The 20,691-nt window shown below is 36.0% G+C and overlaps 1 long non-coding RNA gene across 1 annotated transcript; it reads right to left on the bottom strand.

Moving 5' to 3' along the window:
• Positions 1-1,572: 1,572 nt before the first annotated feature.
• LOC131912354 (uncharacterized) lies at positions 1,573-8,889 on the bottom strand. Its single transcript, XR_009379603.1, has 3 exons — positions 8,695-8,889; positions 5,202-5,367; positions 1,573-1,677 (listed from the first exon to the last, which is right to left on the bottom strand). It is a non-coding gene; the product is annotated as an uncharacterized LOC131912354 (long non-coding RNA).
• Positions 8,890-20,691: the final 11,802 nt, after the last annotated feature.

The following is a 20,691-nucleotide window of genomic DNA, read 5'->3' as shown; positions in this document are numbered from 1 at the left end:
AACATGATTAAGCTGACAAACACCACCTAAAGATCGGCTTTGGACTACAAACTGCTCAGGACAGTATTGAGATGGCTAGCTGAGATAAAACAGCCTCATAGACTATTACAATCAGGACTTGTCCATAATCCTAAATTTTCTTTGTGTTCTCATAAGACTACCAGCACCCACAATCAGCAGGAAGTAGCCTAGAAAACTACACCCACATTCCCAAAAAATGGATTATGGATGTTTGTCTTTGTTTAGGGGTGGGTTACAACTTGTTATTGGTCATAGTCAGTCTCTTTCTAAAAGAAGAAAAAGGGGAATATGATATAGAAATGATAAGATAAAAAGGTAGATTATTGAATCTACTCTGAAAAAAGATACAGAAAATATGGGATAAAAGGGTAGGTTATTGAATCTATTCTGAAAAAAAGAGGATATGGATATGATAAGATAAAATGGTAGATGAATGAATCTACTTTTAAGAAGCAACTACTAGTTTTAAATATTTACATTGGGTTGGATTTTTGTATATTGTATACAAATTTTGTATAATGATACAAAGTTGAGATTAATTTTGTTAGAAAATACTGTATATACATTTCTAATCTTATCCAAGGTATTGTACCTATACAACTTACTTAACAATGTAAATACATTGAAAAAACTCCATATGGAATTTACATTCTTTGTGGCAAAAGTTGGCCACTGGGCAAAAAGTGCCCTTGTCTCGACTGCTGGTGGTAGGTGGTCTAGATGGATAATCAGGACATAAAAGAAAGGACTGCTGAATCTTGCCATGATAAGGTGGGATGGCTCTTCAGAAAATCCTGCTTCACAGAAAAGTCTGTCAGATATGCTAAGCCTATAGGCCAAAGATGGATGCCCCAATATTGCAGCAGAACTTTGGTTTACTGTCCAGGCAGCCAGTTCTTTCTATCATTTCTCATATTTTTTGGAAATTGCTTGTTTGCACTTCCTGTTTACTTAGTTAATAATAGTTTCTTCTTGGGTCTCTGATGGAGTTGAAGACTAGATATTTATGGTTTTCCTTGTTAACAAATTTAGAAAAGAAACTCACTAAAGATGTGTAAAATGTATTTTTGAAAGACATCAAAACATAGTATTTGGTTGGTAATACAAGTTAGGGTAGACAGTGAATTAGGTACAACATTTTGGACTCACCAAAATAGGATAGATAATGGAGTATTTTTCTCTGCATTTGTCAAATGTTTATGAACTGGACATTGTTAATGTAATTCTTGACTGTATATATTGTATATACTTATGGTACTTATTGTTTATAGTTTTTCTTATGTTAATTATAATCTTCTTTTATTATCTTAGACAAAAAAAAGGGGGAAATGTAGTGATGTTGTATACCCTAATAAACTTTGGCTGAAGATCAGAGAACAGAACAAGCCGCTAGATTAAACATAGCGGCCACAGAGTATTGACATACACCTTTAATCCTAGCTCTCAGGACTCAGGGATCCGTCTGGATCTCTGTGAGTTCAAAGCCACCCTAAACTACATGAGATTGACTCAGTCTAGGAGAGAAACATAGCCAGGGAGTGGTGGCACATACCTTTAATCCAAGTACTTTTCAATCACACACCTTTAATCCCAGCACTTGAGATCTCCTGCCTTTGCTTTGGAAGCACATAGGTCTTTAATTCCAGGAAGTGATAGCTGAGTGGAGAAAGGTATGTAAGACATGAGGAGAGGGAACTAGAGGCTTTTTCAGGCTGACGAGTTGGTGAGGTAAGAGGTGGTGACTGTGGCTTGTTCCTTTGTCTCTCTGATCTTTCAGCATTTATCCCAATATGTGGTACTGGGATTTTTTATTATAAGATTTGAGTAACACATGTGTATGTGCATTCATAGTCACATTCTCTTTATTTACATTCATTATGGCTTGTCTAAAGTTGCAGCTCTGTCTAGCTGCTATTGTCAAGTTGGGAAAACTCCAAATGCATTTTGTTTCAAACTTGCATGGGTCATCAGTGCCCTTTTCTGTTCTATAAAATTTTGACTTTATTGATTCCTATGTATTACCCCGAAATGAAAATTGAAATGAAAATATAAGATTTAAAAAATACAACATATTAAATATATGAATCATGCTAAATATACAAATTAATTGGGAGAAAATAATATTGATTAATTAGATCTATACATATCAGTTGCAACTGAAATTTTCTACTATCCTCATTAAGATTTTCTGAGCTTTGTAAATCTGTTGTTTGACTTTTACAATAAATATTTCAATTCTCAAACATTTGGTTCTTATTGATTTTACTCTTCTTCATTGGAGAAATATTCTATTTTTCTTATTTTTAACTCTGTGCTGTTTTTTTAAAAATCTGAAAAGATATAAATTATTTTATGTTCTTAAATTACAGTGTAATTACATTATTATTCACTTTGCTTTACATATTCCAAACCCTCACATATGTCCCTCTTTGTTCTTTCTAATTCATGGCCCTTTTTCCTATCAACTGATTTTATGTGCAGTCTTTTACTCATGCTTGACTTTGGATTTTTTGTTATAGTCCATTTCTATTCTAAAATTATGAATCTGAGCATATACATTGCATGCACTTTCATGATACTATTCAACTTATTTATTTTCATTTAAATTCTCATTTGAGAGTTCCAGCATCTATATATATATATAAGAATATAATGTATGAAAAATCTATTTTCAATAAAAGAAAACTTCATCTATATGCTATATTTACTAAAATATTCTTTATATAGAAATATAAAAATAGCAATTTTCATAAGGTAGGTCATAGAAATTATTTGCATGACTAACCATTGAATATATTCTTCATTAAGTGGTTTTATCAAAACACATAGAATGTAACTTTTTAATATTTTCTCAAAAGTGGTTTCTCATAAGTAACTGTTAATTCAAAAATTATGTGTATATATGTAAAAATATCATGTCTATTATAAAGATGATTGTTTATCATTAATTTTAACAGTGAAAGATATGCATTGAAATATTTTATATTTACTGAAATAATGATTTTAATAAAATGTAATTCTATGAATAAATCAAAATTACATTTGTTAAATTAACTGTAGGGCAGAAGAGACTTTAGAATGCATTTCCACTAAAATTTCCCACTAGAATTTCCAGTGAAAGCATGAGAAACCATTGCACATACAATTGAAGATTGCCTAGATGTTACATATGTACATTCAAAATTAGTTCTCTTTATAAACTCAAAGTACAAAATTAAAGTCAATATAAAATCACCTGAATAATGAGTTCATTTGCATGCATGTTTTGTTAAATAAAACTTTTTGATTTTTTCCACTGGTGTGTCTTTTCTTTAAATATGAAGTAATTTCTCTATTCAAAATATTATAAAGAAATCATTAGAAAGAAAGAAGGAAGAAAGGAGAAAAAGAAAGATAGAGAGAGAAGGGGGGAGGGTGAAAGGGAAGGAGGGAGGGAGGGAGGGGAGGAGGGAGGGAGGGAGGAATGAGGAAAAGGAAGAAAGGAGACAGCAATTACCCAACCCAGTCAACACACTTTCCTTTAGAAAGTGATGTCTACCCTATTTTGCATAAGTATTCTACTTCAGTAGCTGTTCAAACACTAGAAACGATGGTTTGTGTTTGAGACAAGGAAGTTAATCTCTAAGTATTTAAAGTTTGAGGTTTTCTTTAAAGCTGAGTGGATTTTAGCACCTTAAGGGAATTAAATGGCTTTTGAGAATGATTTTTATATCAACATGCTCCAAAGCTTTCATAGGTTTCAGGCAACCATTTTCAAGATATTTTGTTCAAATAATGGATTTGTTTTATTCTCAGATAAGTCATTCAGTAATCCCTTGCATTTCAGCTTATTGCTGCTGTAGCCAAAGTTAATTAATTAGAAATATTAAAGCTTGGATTAACACTTGGACCCGATTCACAAATCATTTACTTGAAAGTATCTAAGTTGCCCAGCAAATTTACTTTTAAATGTGATGCTACACTAGAGAAACATAGTTTTAAAAGAAACTTTTAAAGACAGTGTAGTCATACAAAGTAAGAGTTCTATATGTTCTGTCAGGGTCCTTCTAGGCAAATTGACTCAAGTTTTTTGTACTTGTATCTATTCTGGGAGTTGTTATATGCTTTTTCTGATATATGCTTTATTTTCAGGAATAGAATAATTATCTGAGAGGGAAGAGTTTTCATTCAACAGTGTGACATGTTAGATGAAAAAGAAGCCTAATGAATTCCTCAATATTTACAAAGGTTTGGAGTCTAAGACAGTAATTGGAGGAATACTGATGATATTTCTGGAAAAACTTTTTTCTGTAAACACAATCTAGATATTGTTCAAAAAACTAGGGGTAGATAGGGTGCCTTGTCAATGCATAACCAAAGGAAACCTAAAGATCTTGATGTTTCTGCTTTTTTTCTGCAGAAACAAGTCCAAATATAAAGCTCTTCTACATCAGGACTTCATACCAGCTTCTCTGTCTGCTAAGCTAACTCAATGAAATGTCAACTGGAAATGATAATAGTTTGAGCAAAAATCCAGAATCACTAGTCAAGTGGGGAGGAAGGTAGGGGGTTCTGGAACTTTCTGTAAGGATCAACAAGGTAACTATTTTTAACTTGCAGAGACAAATATTTCGGTTAAATTACTCAAATTTACTATGATAGTATAATTTTTAAAAAATAAGAAAAGAAACCCAGCCATGTAGGCATGGGTTATGGAAAGAAATGAATTTGGGCATGGTCCAGTAAAGCTTTATGGACATTACAATTTGAATCACACTTAATTTTCACATGCTAAGATGATGTCATGGGGCTGAAGATGGCTCTGGTTTTGCAGTGGACCCAAGTTTGATCCCTAGCATCCTTGTTCGCATGCCACAAAACCTTTTGTAACTTCAGCTGCAGGGAATCCAGCATACTCTTTGGCCTCCACTGGTACCTGTATTCAGGTGCACATAGCACAACACACCCCAACACACACACACACACACACACACACACACACACACACACACACACACAATATTTTTCAAATATAATTCATCCTTTTCACTTGTTTTCAACTACTTAGGCATGTTAAAAAAACAACTCTTTGCTCGCATACAACAGAAAAGCATCTTGCAAATTTATTGTCCCACTCTACATATCCTACGCTACAGACGGCAATGCAGACTGCTTAGCTTGGACGTATTCACAAACTCTACCTGATCTTGGCACATCTTGCCTTGCAGGTCATTACAGCAGCATGTAGGGTTCCATGTTGTGTCACTCCTTTAATGTCTTTTCTTCTCCAATTGGCTTAAGATTTATTCCTCTACATCTTCATGCTTCATGTGGTATCTTCCTGAGTAGAGTCATACTTTATAGTAACTAAAGGTGATGACAAGACCGTGTGTTTTTATGGAGCCCTCTTCTGGTTACTCTATGACTAATAACTTACAGAGAAGTATCCCAGGCCTGTTGCTGCAATTACCTTTAATAAACTGTATCTTCTAGAGCACTGGTGTCCATCCCTCCATAGTAAGTCTGTTAAGGTGTATTGTGAAGTTAGGTTACTTGACTAGCAGATTATCTCATGGTTTTGTTATAAAGCCTCAGTTTTGCTTAGCACACCTACTGCCTTCTCTTTGTTCCTGTTCCCTCCATCCCTTCTTAATCCTTTAGCGCTCAGTAGTATCACTTTTCTTCTTTCATTTAATGGGTATTCTTTTAACATTACACTTACCTGCTTTAAGTTGAATGATGCAATAGTAGCAGTCCATATGACTTGTCATAGCTACTTATTTGGAGTTGACTTTCTCTTCACCCCTGCCTGTTTAAGCCTTTCCACCTTCAGTTTCCCACCTCATCATTTTCTCTTCCCCCACAATCTTCTCTGTCTGCTCTCTTCACATGCCCCATGAGAGCTGGGTGGTGATGGTACACGCCTTTAATTGCAGCACTCAGGAGGCAGAGGCAGGCTGATTTCTGCGAGTTGAAGGCCACCCTGGTCTGCAGAGTGAATTCCTGGACATCCAGGCCTGCATAGAGATAACATGCCTCTAAAAACAAAACAAACAAAGGCCTTTTCCCATGAAAGGCCTTTTTTTCTAGTTTCCTGGATTCCACTTGTCTTCAAGTTAAGCATGCAAAACGAAAGACTTGAAGCAATTATCTGAATATGAAATGGAATATATAGTATTTCTATTTATTTACCTTAGCGCTTAGTAATTAGTGTATATCAAGAAAGTGGCTTCCTCCTATATTAGGGAGTAATGTGTGCCAGGATATAATGCAGGTCCTTTCCCATGTTAATCAAGTGATCTACTACTGAATTACTCAATTAGATTCTAGACTCTTCTTTTACCAGTCAGAGAACTTTTCAGGCAAATAATGCCAACATTCAAGCTGTGATCCCGTTGCAGATATGGCCATCAACTGCAATGGTTTTACTCTGAGTAAGAATGTATAATACGCCGGGCGGTGGTGGCGCACGCCTTTAGTCCCAGCACTCGGGAGGCAGAGGCAGGCGGATCTCTGTGAGTTCGAGGCCAGCCTGGGCTACCAAGTGAGTCCCAGGAAAGGCGCAAAAAAGTATAATACTTAATTACATTTAAAAAGAATACTTTAGGCAAAGTACCTTGCTTTCTTTCAAAGCTACAGGATATAGAGAGGCTTTTTGTTTTTTCTGCAAAATATCTGTTATAAGGCATGGGAAAACAAATAGAGGAAACAGGATCAGAGAGCCACTCTGAAAGTATTCACATATATTTAAAATCAGATTTGGCAGGATACAGACTTCATTGCCAAAATCGTTATATTCACTCCTTTAGATGCCATGGGAAAATACAATTTTAATGAAAAATGCAGAGGAATTTTAAAATTCAGGTTTTCACTCATTATAAATGATTCCAATGAACAGAATAATCTCAGTAACATTATTGTATTACCCAGTAGAAAAGGACAATTGTCTTGTTTTTATGGCAGCAGGTCACAAAGACAAAAATTACTCAGGTAACCAATATTTTACATTAATTTATTGTGAAAAAAATATTTAAAGGCATGATAAGAAAAAAATACAATAATAAAACAACAGATCTCCCTCTCCCTCCTGTTCTTTTACCCACTTGAGACTGTTCCTAGAAGACACTGTTAATTCCAGATCGCCTTTTTCAATTTCTGTTTTCATCAAAAGGACATAAGGTTATATTCTCTCATAAAGCAATTTACATAATGATTCAAATGAACATTTCCAGGCTAAATTTTTGGTCACCAAGATAATCAGAAAAATGTTCTAAAGAGATTAAGTAGGTGCTCGAATAGCTATTTGCTGATGATGTCAGGAAATTAGAAGTTATTATAAGGAAAGCAACTTCTTACCCTGCCAAAGCCTCACACTTCCGTTCAAGTTTTAAAACCCGTACTTACTCTCAGAGATAAATTGACTTTTTAAAGCTGCATGATATTAACGAGACTTAACATTTTAAAAGTCATTTCTCTAAATTACTAAGTATAAGAGAAATATTTCTTCTTTGTTGTTAGTGAATTTTTCTTAATATTTGTATTACTATAACTATTGTTCATTATTTTGGAAACTATATTCTTGAGACAGTGTGGGAAAAATTGTAGTAGAATTTGAGGAATGTGGGCTTTCTTCTTTTCTATTTTTCACCTTTATTTCAGTGGTCTTTATAATAACTTCAGACAGTGCCCATAGGAAGAAAACACCATATAATTATAATATATTCATGTGGTTTGATATAATTTGATACCCATATCAATTGAATAATTTTTTCTTGAACCTGGGTTATGAATGTGAAACTCAAAATTATGTAGTTTACCTATGACAGGTTTTATTAAATATTTACTTAATCATGAAATTCTTTCTGTGTATATTAAAGACTGTAGGTCTGGCTTACATACCTGTGATTTCTCTACTTTCTCTTTCCAAGCAATGAGTTTGTGTGATGGTAACCCTTCTGGTTTTTGTTTTGTTTTGTTTGTTTTGTTTTCGAGACAGGGTTTCTCTGTGTAGTTTTGGTGCTTGTCCTGGACTTTGCTCTGTAGACCAGGCTGGCTGGGAACTCACAGAGATCTGCCTGGCTCTGCCTCCCGAGTGCTGGGATTAAAGGCATGTGTCACAGGCACCAAGCACCCTTCTGTTTTTATGAGAGAGTAAATGAGCACTCTTTGCTTGAGAGCTATATCATGAATATGATCAGAAGGGAGACAACAAACACAGTAGCAGCACCACACAACAGACAAGATACAAGCATCTAGTAAATCACAAATAAAAGCAAAAAAAAAAAAGAAAGATTAAAGGAATGAAAGCAAAAGAGGAAAAATGATAACATTTATCTGCAAAGTTATAAATAGGAATGCAGTGAAGGGGAGTAAAACAGCAGCCACAATGAGGAAAAAAGAGTCTGAAATATTTACACAATTAAATACCTTGATACAAATCAAACAAAATAATCAAAGAAAAAGTAAATGAAAAATGGGAAAACAAATCTTTGCCAAGGAGATGGACACATTGTGAGGGGAATGAAATTCCCTTCCCACATTCAGTTGTTCACCAACGGAATTGAAAAGACTCTCAAGATAATATAGGCTATTCATATTCCTGATGAATGCCACCTGAAACTTGAAGGTAAGTCTCTGTTTCTGAAGACAACACAGTTTGGACACAGGACTTGGAAGATTTGAGCTGGAACTGACCTGGAAGCTTTCTCCCTGAAGATTAGCACTCATAGTATCTGATGGTGCCATGAAGACTGACAAGGGAGAAAGCAATCCATTGTCCAATCCAGAGGGAAAGCCTTTGAACCATACCAACGACCAGAATGGCAAGACACTCAATAGAGGCAACAATGGCAAAATACTGTGAAGGTAATCAACAGCCATCTCATAGGACTTATGGCCAGCTCAAAAGAATGAAATTCTTGCCTGATTCTCTAAACACAGCACACTAGCTGTGGTTTGTGAGGTCGCAGACCCTAGAGGAGAATTTACCACTGCTACTTTCCTAAACCACTATAACTTCTAGCTGAGTCTACATACTTTGTTGTCCACAGATAAGCATCTTTCACCCCATATCAAAGAAGCTTCTTTTTACAGGAGATGGAGAGATTGTTACATTAATTCACAACTAGTCAAACTGCAAGGAACAATTGGCTGTGCAGTACAAATCACCAGTTAATACATCTACAGCACAGCCCCTTACCTAAGGCTAGGAAACAGAAGGGACAGTTGAAAGATGGCAAGAGGTGAGGGCCAGAATGTCTTCTACAGATGACAGGAAAGTTGCACACCTGAAATCTTAGCAGCATTGTCACCTAAATTATAGTAGCACAATGACAATTCCAGTTGACATGCCAGTGCAGGTGAGAGAAATTTCACAAGTCCCTACCCTAAAATGGAGGACTATGGCAACTTGTGGCTGCTGAGAAAGTGAGAATCAGAGCCTCTTGTAAGTTACCCAGTCCCAAGTCTGTGTGTGTGTGTGTGTGTGTGTGTGTGTGTGTGTGTGTATGGAGAGAGAGAGAGAGAGGAGAGAGAAGAGGAGAGGAGAGGAGAGGAGAGGATGGATATACCTGATAGTCAGTCATAGCAAATATTGAGTCACCCCAGAAATATTTATAATTACAAACTGTGTTTGAGATATTGGGATACTGAGAAAGAGAAGTCTCCTTACAAGCCACTCTTGACTGCCTACAATCATTCAGGTGTGTGAACACTGGAACTTGATCCTCTCTGTGAATGTGCCTGTGAGTATGGGGACTATTTATGGAGTGACATGCAGCATTTAAATATTTCTGAGTATCTGTTTAGAGAAAGTGACCAAACTAATGTAAGAGAATGGGGACAATCTGAAGATTCACACAAATCCAGTCTCCCACACAACCACTGTGAACATCCCTGTACAGATGTTCCCACTTGCCTTTCTGTGGAAGCACCCTCTACATTTGTCTGTAATGCACCCCCTGTTTCCCACCACACCAACAAGTAGACTTTTGCTTAGGAATTTGGCTATCACCAAAGCAAAAATCAGTTTTCAAATTTATACTGACATTATGGTGTGGCCTACTGACTCCATGAAGAACACTTTGCACTGAGATTTTGAAATGCAATCGTTTATTGCCTCAGCTCATCCTGGTAGTGAGATCAAATGGTATGATCATTCTTCAATAGACCCCCTCTAACTAAGCTAGAAAGTAAAGGTAGTCATTCTCCAGCACTAGCTTGCTAGACACATATCAAATATCACACTTCATATTGCATATATTGTAAGATTTTAATATTTTATGTGTACTGAAGGGCCCATGTATGAGTATAGGTGTGTGTGTGTGTGTGTGTGTGTGTTTGAGTGTGTGTGTGCATGTACACCATGCATGTGATAGTGCTCACAGAGGCAAGAAAAGGGTATCAGATCCCCTAAAGCTAGATTTGGGTTTGGTAAGTGAATTTTGGAAGAGCAGCAAGTAGTCTTGATCATGGAGCTTTCTTTCCAGCCCCTTCACACTATTTTTTTTTTTGTTGTTGTTGTTAGTTGGTTTGTTTTAGCTAAGTAGAAAGTTCTGTATTTTGAGACATTTGAGGGATATTCATCTTTTCTCTTTTTTTATTAATTTTTTTATTTATTTTAGATACCAACTCCTCTCCTCCCTTTTCCTCTCCCTACCTTCCTTTTACCCCTCCCCCATCCACTCCTCCTCCTTTGTCTCCATTCAGAAAGGGTAAGGCCTTGCTTAGGAGTTAACAAAGCTTGGCAAATCAAGTTGAGGCAGGACCAAACTCCTCCCCCTGCATCAAGGCTAGGCTATCCATCCCACCATAGGGAACAGGTTACAAATAGACAGCTCATGCACCAGGGATAGATCCTAGTCCCACTGCTAGGAGCCCCACAAACAGACTAAGTTACACAACTGTCACCCATGTGCAGAGGTCCTAGGTTAGTCCCATGCAGGCTCTCTATCTGTCAGCCTAGAGTTCATTAGCTCCCAGGAGCTTGTATCACCTGTGGCTTCCCCTGTTATGATCTTGATGCCCCTTGCTCACATAATCCCTCCTCCCTGTCTTCAGCTGAACTCTCAAGAGCTCAGTCTAGTGCTTGGCTGTGGATCTCTGCATCTGTTCCCATCAGTTACTAGATGAAGGTTCTATGGTGACAATTAGGGTAGTTACCAGTCTGATTACCAGGGTAGGCCAGTTCAGATACTCTTTCCACTATTGCTAGGAGTATTAGCCTGGGTCATATTTACAATATTATTAGGACGTTTGTACCCGTTCCTCTTTGTCAACAGGCATTCATTGTTAGGATTCTGCTTCTCATACACTTCCAGTCTCAGATATTTCTGGTTCCCATCTGATCACAGACTCCTTTTGTACCTGCGTTTCTTTCTATAACTCCTCACCTGTCTCTGAGGCCATGCACCTATTATTATGCTTCAGTTTCTTGGAGACATGAATCTGGTGTTTTTTTTAAAAAGCTCTATATTTTCAAGAGTAAGTGACAGCTTTCCACATTAGAAAGAGATGGTTTTTTGGAGGAATGATAGGTTCTACATGAGAAGTAAGAAATTTACTAGAATAACCAATAGTAACTTAGAATAACAGACAGGAGACAAATAGGAAATTCGGTCCAAAAATAAAAATAAAAGACAGAGCCACATAGGAATAGATGAAGTGGAAAGAAGACCAACTTAAAGAACCTCCAGAATTCAAAACTGATATCACTTGTAAAGAAAAACAAAAAATATTGCATTATATATACTCCCAGTACAATGTAATTTATCCTTCAATGCATATTTAATAAAACAATGGTTGAATGAGACAAAAATGAGGTAGAAATGGTCTACTTCCTACAAGAAATCTCAAAGGAATTATGAAAATATTCCTCTGACATCAGTAAAAGCATGGCCTTCTATTCTTTTAATGACACATGTTAATAGTAGCTGCTTTTCAAAGATCATGAAATAGAAATAGGAAAAATAATCTATACTCACCAGGAAATCCATAGTTGCTCCACTTGGATATAGCTTTAATGGAAATGAGTATTTAGCAAGACTGCAGTTTTTACCTGGAATTATAGGTAGTTCATTAGTGAGAGGATAGCATGGTCTTCCTATGGTGTCTGTCTTACCAACAGTACCAAAATACATTCTGTATTGCTAAGATATTTGAGATACAGTTGTTTTTAAAGAGTCAGAACAATAACAGACTTACACTTAGAAACTTAGGGTGTTGAATATCAAATAGATCTGAGTAGCTAAATGCTATCATAAAAATGATACCCTGAGTGTGCTATGGAAATAGGAAATATCACCTGTACTCACACATTTCTTTAGAGAAAAAAAAAACGAATGACACCACATGCTACATGAAGGAAGAATAAAGAGACAGAATGAAGTCAAATCTGTCCATTTACAATGGCAATAACCCTATAATCACTCAGAACTTAATTTCTGCTACATGGAGTCATATTTCAATATTGCTCTTTTGTCATTTAAATTCTAATACCCACTTAAGAGACATTAAAGCAATGACATATGATAATTAGTATATTTACTTAATTTTCTTAAATTAGTTTAGTTTATCAAATAGTATTAACATACATCTTAAAAAGCACCTATTCCCACAATATATATATATATAAACTAAAATATAAGAAATTTATAAAACATTGCAACCATCAGAATAATGAAATTTATGACTTTAAAGTGATATTTAAAAATATTCAGCATGTCTTTAATTGGCTGAAATATTTTCTTTTAAATTAAAGTTGGGGCTTTCAAAAAAAGGATGACCTGTGGCAAGGATATTCTATGCTCAACTAAAGAAATAGTAAAAGGTATAAATACAACTTGAATAAATAAATGCACAACACAAAATTATGGAATAAGCAATACATCACTTGTCTTCTATTGTTGCTGCTGTTGGATATACACATGCAGCATTATATCATATATGTACTGCATAGCACAGATTAAGGAGTTAGTTCAGTGGAACAAAACATGATATCTTTTGTAATCATAGTATTGGAAATAAAAGCAAATTTATACGAAACTTAAAATCAATCAATCTGGAAAATAATCTACATTAAGTAATTCAGTAATAGATAAACAAAACAGTAATAATTCTTTTAGAATGCTACTTTGACAAGATAGACATAGATGCAAACTAACATAAGCAAAGTAAAACAACCTAGTGTCAAGAATGTGTTACCTCTTTTAGAGTTGTTGGCCCGTTAGATTTCCATAGATACCAAAACATTACAGGCTATAGCCATTGTTATTGGTTATCCTCTATTAGTGCTTATTGCTGAAGATACCACAAACTTGAGTTATACATCATGGAGATATTGGGCTGGTAACTACATGGAAGTTTCATTCTTACTAGATAGCCTCTGTGGTGTCAGGAGGTGCTACTAGAGAAGAAATATGATCACCTATATTATCCTCCTGTGAACATTGAGAGCAACAGTAATGACTAGTCTGTCAGAACATGCTCACTGGTGGTGAATGGTAGCATGAACATCCTTGGGGCAACCAACCACTTTCTAATTGGATTTAAGTCTCACACATCAAGATGAAATACATACTTGGAACTATAGTCAGGCCAATCATAGTCCACACAAAAGAAACTATCACTATTATTTTGCTTAATGGACATAGTATTAAATTTAATCCTAATGACTTTTCATTATACCTAGAGATTAATGTATGCTTCAATGCTCATCAGATAAGTTTCTATTTGTAGTAGATGCTGATTAAAACAGACATGAAACTGCCCATGGGGCAGAGAACAAAGAGATTGTAGGATGTTTGGTCCCAGTGGGAAGTTATATGCCTTGCAGGGTCTTATATTTAAGTAATGGGAGAGGGATAAAACCAAGAACAATGATGATAGCTTGTAATGTTTGAGAATCAATGAAAGCAATTGACTAACAACAGTAACCCATTCCTAGCATTGTTTTAATTCTTCTTCTTAGTATGGCAAAGTGTTGAAATAATATCTACTCTTAAATTTTCAACAATTATGATTAATGATAAGTAGCAGGATAAGTATCTGGTAGAGTTGTTTGTTAGAAATGTTTTACTATAGCTGTTTAACACTAACAGGAAATCTTGGTATTCACTAACAATAAAGTATATTCTACTTCCATAAAACCGTTCCCTAAGAATAAAAAATTTATTGCTGTGCTGTCAGGAATCCTATGTCTCCTGCAATCAATGTTCTATTTACTTCCATTTTTTTTTTTAGTTTAGAATAAGAATACTCTTAGAGATAAACATAACCTTAATAAGTTTTATAATTAAATGCATTTACCAAGCACAGAGACTATTAGAAATGAAGTAAGTAATATTATGTAGACTGAACAGGTTGCATTTAACAGTATACATGTATATACATATGCATGTAACAACTATTAATGAAAAAAGAGGTCAAGAATTTCAAAGAGAGCATGGGAACGAATATGAGAGGGTTTGAAGGAAGTATGGACAATGAAGAATTAATGTAATGATATTATAATCTCAAAACAACAGAAGTAATAAAAATGTCTCTGATTTTTTTCTTTTCTATATTCTAGCACTGCATATTTCACATATAAATTCAGTAATCATATGCATTAGAAATTTGATCAATGAAAAATATGAGAAGTCTTTTCAAAATAATTTGTAGTTTGTGAAATTCCTATGGAAAAATCTTTAAGAGGAGAAATTTGGGTGGAAAAAGGTAAATGGAGCAAAGTCACTGACCTCAATGTTAAAGGGATAAGTGTAATTTGTGGAGAGTCAGGATGATAGATAGAGATAACATCACTATCCCAGGAGCCAGATATGCAACCACAGTCACATGACTTAACAGGTGAGATTTAGATCTCACTTGTTTTCATAAGGGAGATTTAACATCATACAAATTTAATTTGTTACTTTTTCTGAGCAAGAGGAACTTGTTCATTCATCTTTAACAATTCCTTGAAAGGAAGCCAGGCACTTAGAGCTAATAAGACCCCTTTTTTTCATTTGAAATCGCTCAGCAGAGTCCCTATGGTCCGAGGCATCACGTTAATAGCCACTCTGCGAGCTACACTGGTTTTCTTAGAAGAGGCCTATCTGCAACTGTCTCTTGAAACTATGAAAGTCGTGTAGCCAAGTCAAGAACGGAAGCAGCTAATCACATAGCAGCCACAATCTGAAATAGAGAATGAATGGATGATGGCTTGTTTGTTATCTGCAATTTACCTTTCATAGTCATGCATACTCCAGCATCCCTAGGAAATGGTGCCACCCACAGTAGGCTGGACCCTCCTGTATCACTTCAGAAGCCAACAATGCCCTCAATCATACCTGTAGGCCTATTGATCCAGGCACTTCCACACTGAGGCTTACTTCTCAGATAAGTTTAAGACATGTCAATTTGACTGTATAATTTGAATATATTCAAATGGAAACTTTTGTTACGGAAGTTAAATGGTATCAAAGCAATTGAAACAATACCTAAGAAAGCCCGAGTGCTTTTGAATGGCTGGTTGGCAGAACTGTTCAGTTTTTGTACATCTGTGTGATTATTTAGCAGCTAAGGTATGCAAGAGAAAAATAATCATGTTTTTAAAAGCATTTTGTGATTATGAGTCACAAAGTATAAACCTGTATATTATACCTTTACTTTATTTTACTACAGTAGACATCATTCAAATTTAAAGCTAGCTAATTTTCAATATCACAGCATGTTTAAATATAAAATCCAGTAAAGCTTAGAGAATTATTTCAGGCTACTATTCATACTTCCAAGCCAAGATTCAAGCTCAAGACTTAGATAGGGAGTAGTAATATAATTTCTATTCCATTGTCATCGTTCAACTTCAGAAGTTACCAATAACTTCCTTTTTATTTTAACAAATGCTAGCAAATATGGAGCTCTTAGTATGTACCAACTTGACTCTCATGTGCTTTCCATATACTATATATGGATATGAAAGCAAATAAAAGAATAGTTTCTGAATTTTCTTTAGTTTTTCATAATTTATACTGTTAGTAGCAGAAAGGGGTAATATCTGTACTGAGTAAAATCATAAAGTCCTCTTTTACAGATAATAAACTAAACTCACCAAATTAGGTGATTATCAATTAATTTGAAACAAGATTTTTATAAATAAACATGCTAAACTATGTATTTATCTTTAATTATAAATAGGTAAATCAGTTACTATAAATACATTGCTGTAATTTTGAAAATATTTGTTTCATTTTTAATCTTTAGATTTGTTCATTATATTTTTCTATGTATTAGTGTTTGCCTGTATGTATACATTCCATTTAGGTGACTGGTCCTAAGGGGTCATAAGAGGGTACCATATCCCCTGGAACTGGAGTCATAAATGGTTGTGAATTGCCATGTGTGTTTCCACTACAAAAACAGCGTTTGCACTTATTCACTAAGCTACCTCCAGCCCCAAATCCTTTGTAATTTCTAAAATTAAGTTTTCAAAGCAGATACTGTATGTTATGGTTTCAAATAAGATGAAGATATTAGCTGTGAAAAACAATGTTTTGGAGTGAACTATTGGGAAACAGAAGTATATATACTTAGTAACATAACACCTAGACTGTCTAAAACTAAATCAATAGAACTTTGAAATTCCACGTGTTGGGAAATATGACATCTGAGACATAGAGTTATGTGCCTCTGCTGAAGTAGAGCATGTAACATTTCTCCTTCTGTGTCTAGGTTACCTCATTCTAAATGATCTTTAACAGTTCAACTCATTTATGTAAAAATTTCATTTGTCTTCACAGCTGAAGAGCATTCCATAGTGCATATTTTAAATATATTTACTATACATTATTCAGGTTAATAACTTTTAGGTGGTTTCCATTTTCTAGCTACTGTAAATAATTACAGAAATAAACATGGCTGAGCAAGTATACATAGAGGAGGATGATAGTGCCATTGGACAGATGTTAAGGAATGGTATAGCTGGGTCATATGGTAGATACACTTACTGATTTTCAGGATTCTCCATACCTATTTCCACAGGGGATTAACCTGTTTGCCTACACACTAAAAGTGAAAGGGATTTTTCTTTTTCCTACATTGTCTCCAACATTTGATGATGATTGTTTTATTAATACTTGCCATTCTCTCTTGGGTTAGATAAAATCTCAAGCTTTTGATGTGGCTGCTGGGAACAGGTCCTCACACTTGCTTGAGAAGAAATATTTCCTCAGCTACATTAAACATTTTTTAAGTATCATGACTGCTGGAGGAAAATTGAGATATCCTTAAATAAATGTTTGCATATATATATATATATATATCCTTCTTAAGAAAGAACACAAAGAAATTATATGAAAAAATCCACAAATTTTACAAGAGGAATTGTTGAAAAACTGAAAATCTAGATTTTTAAATAAATGAAATTCCAGCTTTCTAGTACATGGCACAATACATAAGAAACATCTGCACAGCAAATGGCATCATCATTTGGACAAAGCAGTAGTCTACAGAATGGAAAAATATTTTGCCAACTACACAACCAGTTAAAGGCTAATATACAAAATATATAAAGAACTTAAGAAGCTAGATATCAAGAAAACAACTCAAATAAGAATTGGGTATAGGGCTCCCATCTGGACCAGAGACCCCTGCCACTTCCTGAGACTTAGAGACCAGCCCCCAGCTGCCATCCTGCCCGGAGCTCCCATCTGGACAAGAGAACCTGACAATATGTACTGTATTATAGAAGGCATAAAAGAAATAAAGAATGCCAATTAAACAATAAAAAAAACAGCTTGGTATTGGCATAAAAATCGACATGTGGACCAATGGAATTGAATTGAAGAACCTGACATTAACCCACACACACCTATGAACACCTGATTTTTGACAATGAAGCCAAAACTGTACAATGGAAAAAAGAAAGCATCTTCAACAAATGGTGTTGGCCTAACTGGATATCAACATGTAGAAGATTGCAAATGGATCCATATCTATTGCCATGCACAAAACTCAAGTCCAAGTGGATCAAAGACCTCAATACAAAACAAGTTACACTGAACCTGATGGAAGAGAAAGTAGGAAGTAGTCTTGAACAGATTGGCACAGGATGCCACTTCCAAAATATAACACCAGAAGCACAGACACTGAGAACAACAATTAATAAACGGGACCTCCTGAAACTGAGAATCTTCTGTAAGGCAAAGGACAAAGTAAATAAGACAAAACAACAGCCTACAGAATGAGAAAAGATCTTCACCAACCCCACATCTGACAGAGGGCAGATCTCCAAAATATATTAAGAATTCAAGAAACTAGACATCAAAATTGTAATGAACAATACAATTTAAAAAATGGGCTATAGAGCTAAACAGAGAATTCTCAAAGGAAGAATTTCAAATGGTTGAAAGACATTTAAGGAATTGCTCAGAATCCTTAGTCATCAGAGAGAAAACGACTCTGAGATACCATCTTAACAACTGTCAGAATAGCTAAAATCAAAAGTACTGCAGACAGCTTATGTTGGAGAGAGTGTGGAGCAAGGGGAACACTCTTGCACTGTTGGTGGGAGTGTGAACTTGTACAGTCACTTTGGAAATCAGTGTGGTGATTTCTCAGAAAATTGGGAATCAATCTTCCTTAAGACCCAGCCATACCACTCTTGGGCATAAACCCAAGGAATGCTCAGTCATACCACAGAGACATACGCTCAACTATGTCCATAGTAGCATTATTTGTAATAGCCAAAACCTAGAAACAACCTAGATGCCCCTCATCTGAAAAAAATGGATTAAAAAATGTAGTACATATACACAATGGAGTGCTACTCAGCAGAGAAAAACAATGACGCCATGAAATTTGCAGGCAAGTGGATGGAACTAGAAAATATCATCTTGATCAAGGTAACCCAGACTCATAAAGACAAACATAGTATGTACCCACTCATAAGTGGATACTAGATATAAAGCAAAGGATAACCAGACAACAACCCACAACTCCAGAGAAGCTAGCTAGCAAGGAAGATCAAAAAAGGGATTCATGGATCACCCTGGGAAGCGGAAATAGATGAGATCCCCATGAGTAAACTAGGGATGATGGGTGGGCAATGGAGGGTAGGGGGTAGGGGATGAGAACATAAGGGAATAGGGTGGTTGAGCTGGGACAGGGATGGAGTGGGAAAGCAATGAAAGAGATACCATGATAGAGAGAGACATCTTGGGAATAGAGAGAAAGAAACCTGGTGCTAGGGAAGTTGCCAGGAATCCGCAAGAATGACCTCAGCTTGGACTAGTAGAAATAGTGGAGAGGGTGCCTGAACTGAACTGGCTTACCCCAGTGATCAGATCGGTGCATATTCTAACTGTCATCACAGAGCTTTTCTCCAGTGACTGATGGAAGCAGATGCAGAGATCCACAGCCAAACACCAGCTAGAGCTCCAAGAGTCTGGTCAAAGAGATAGAAGAGGGATTCTATGAGCAAGGGGCATCAAAATCGTGATGAAGAAACCTGCAGAGATGACCAAACCAAACTAGTGGGAACTCATGAAAGTTGGATCAACAGCTGTGGAGCCTGCACGGGACTAGACTAGGCCCTCTGCATGGCAAGACAGTTGTGTAGCTTGATCTGCTTGGGGGCCCCCTGGCTGTAGGATCAGAATCCATCCCTGGTACATGAGGGGGCTTTTTTGAACCCACTGTCTATGATGGGACACGTCCTGCAGCCTTGAGGCAGGGGGAAGGGCTTGGACTTGCCTTTATTGGATGTGCCTCCCCATGGGTGGTCTTTCCTTCTTGTGGGACGGAGTGGGGGGTGTGTTGGGAGGGGGAGGCTGGGGGCAGGAGGAGAGAAGAGGGGGATCTTTGAATGATGTATAAAATAAATGAAAAAATTTTCTTAATTAAAAAAACAAGCATTAATAAAATAAAAAACGAATTAGGTATAGATCTAAATGGAGAATTATCAAGAGGAAATTAAAATGTCTGAGAAACACTTAAAGAAATGTTCAATAACCTTAGCCATCAAGAAAATGAAAATCAAAACTACTTTGGAATGTCTTTTAGTCAGAATGGCTAAAATCAACAGAACATATGATAGCACTTCAGGCAAGTATGTGGAGTAAGAAGAACACTCATCTGTTGTTGGTGGGAGTAAAAACTCATATAGTCACTATGGAAATCAGTGGGACATTTTCTCTGAAGATAGGGATCAATCTAACTCAAGATCCAGCAATACCATTCTTAAGCATTGTTTTACTTTGGGTTTCTATTACTGTGAAGAGACACCATGACCACAGAAACTCTTATAAAGGAGAGACATTTAAATTGTGGTAGCTTGCATTTTCAGAGGTTTAGTCCATTATCTTCATAGGGCAACATGGTGACATGCAGGCAAACATAGTGCTGGAGCTGAGAGTCCTACATCTGGATAGGCAGGCAACAGGAAGTGGTCTGTGTCACTGGGCATGGCTTTAGCATATATGAGACCTCAAAGCCCACTTAGGCAGTAACAAACTTCCTCCAACAAGACCACATGTCCTAATAGTGTCAGTACCTTTGGGGGCCATTGTTATGAAACCACCACAGGGGTATACCCAAAGAAAGTTTCATCATACCACAGAGATTTTTGCTCCACTTAGTTCATTGTTGCTCTGTTCATAATATTCAGAAATTGGAAATAACGTAAATGTCCCTCACCACAGGCATGTAGATAGAAAA

This window comes from Peromyscus eremicus, chromosome 6 (genome assembly GCF_949786415.1).
Source record: "Peromyscus eremicus chromosome 6, PerEre_H2_v1, whole genome shotgun sequence".
Classification (NCBI taxonomy): domain Eukaryota; kingdom Metazoa; phylum Chordata; class Mammalia; order Rodentia; family Cricetidae; genus Peromyscus; species Peromyscus eremicus.
This window is presented reverse-complemented; position numbering and strand designations above follow the sequence as displayed.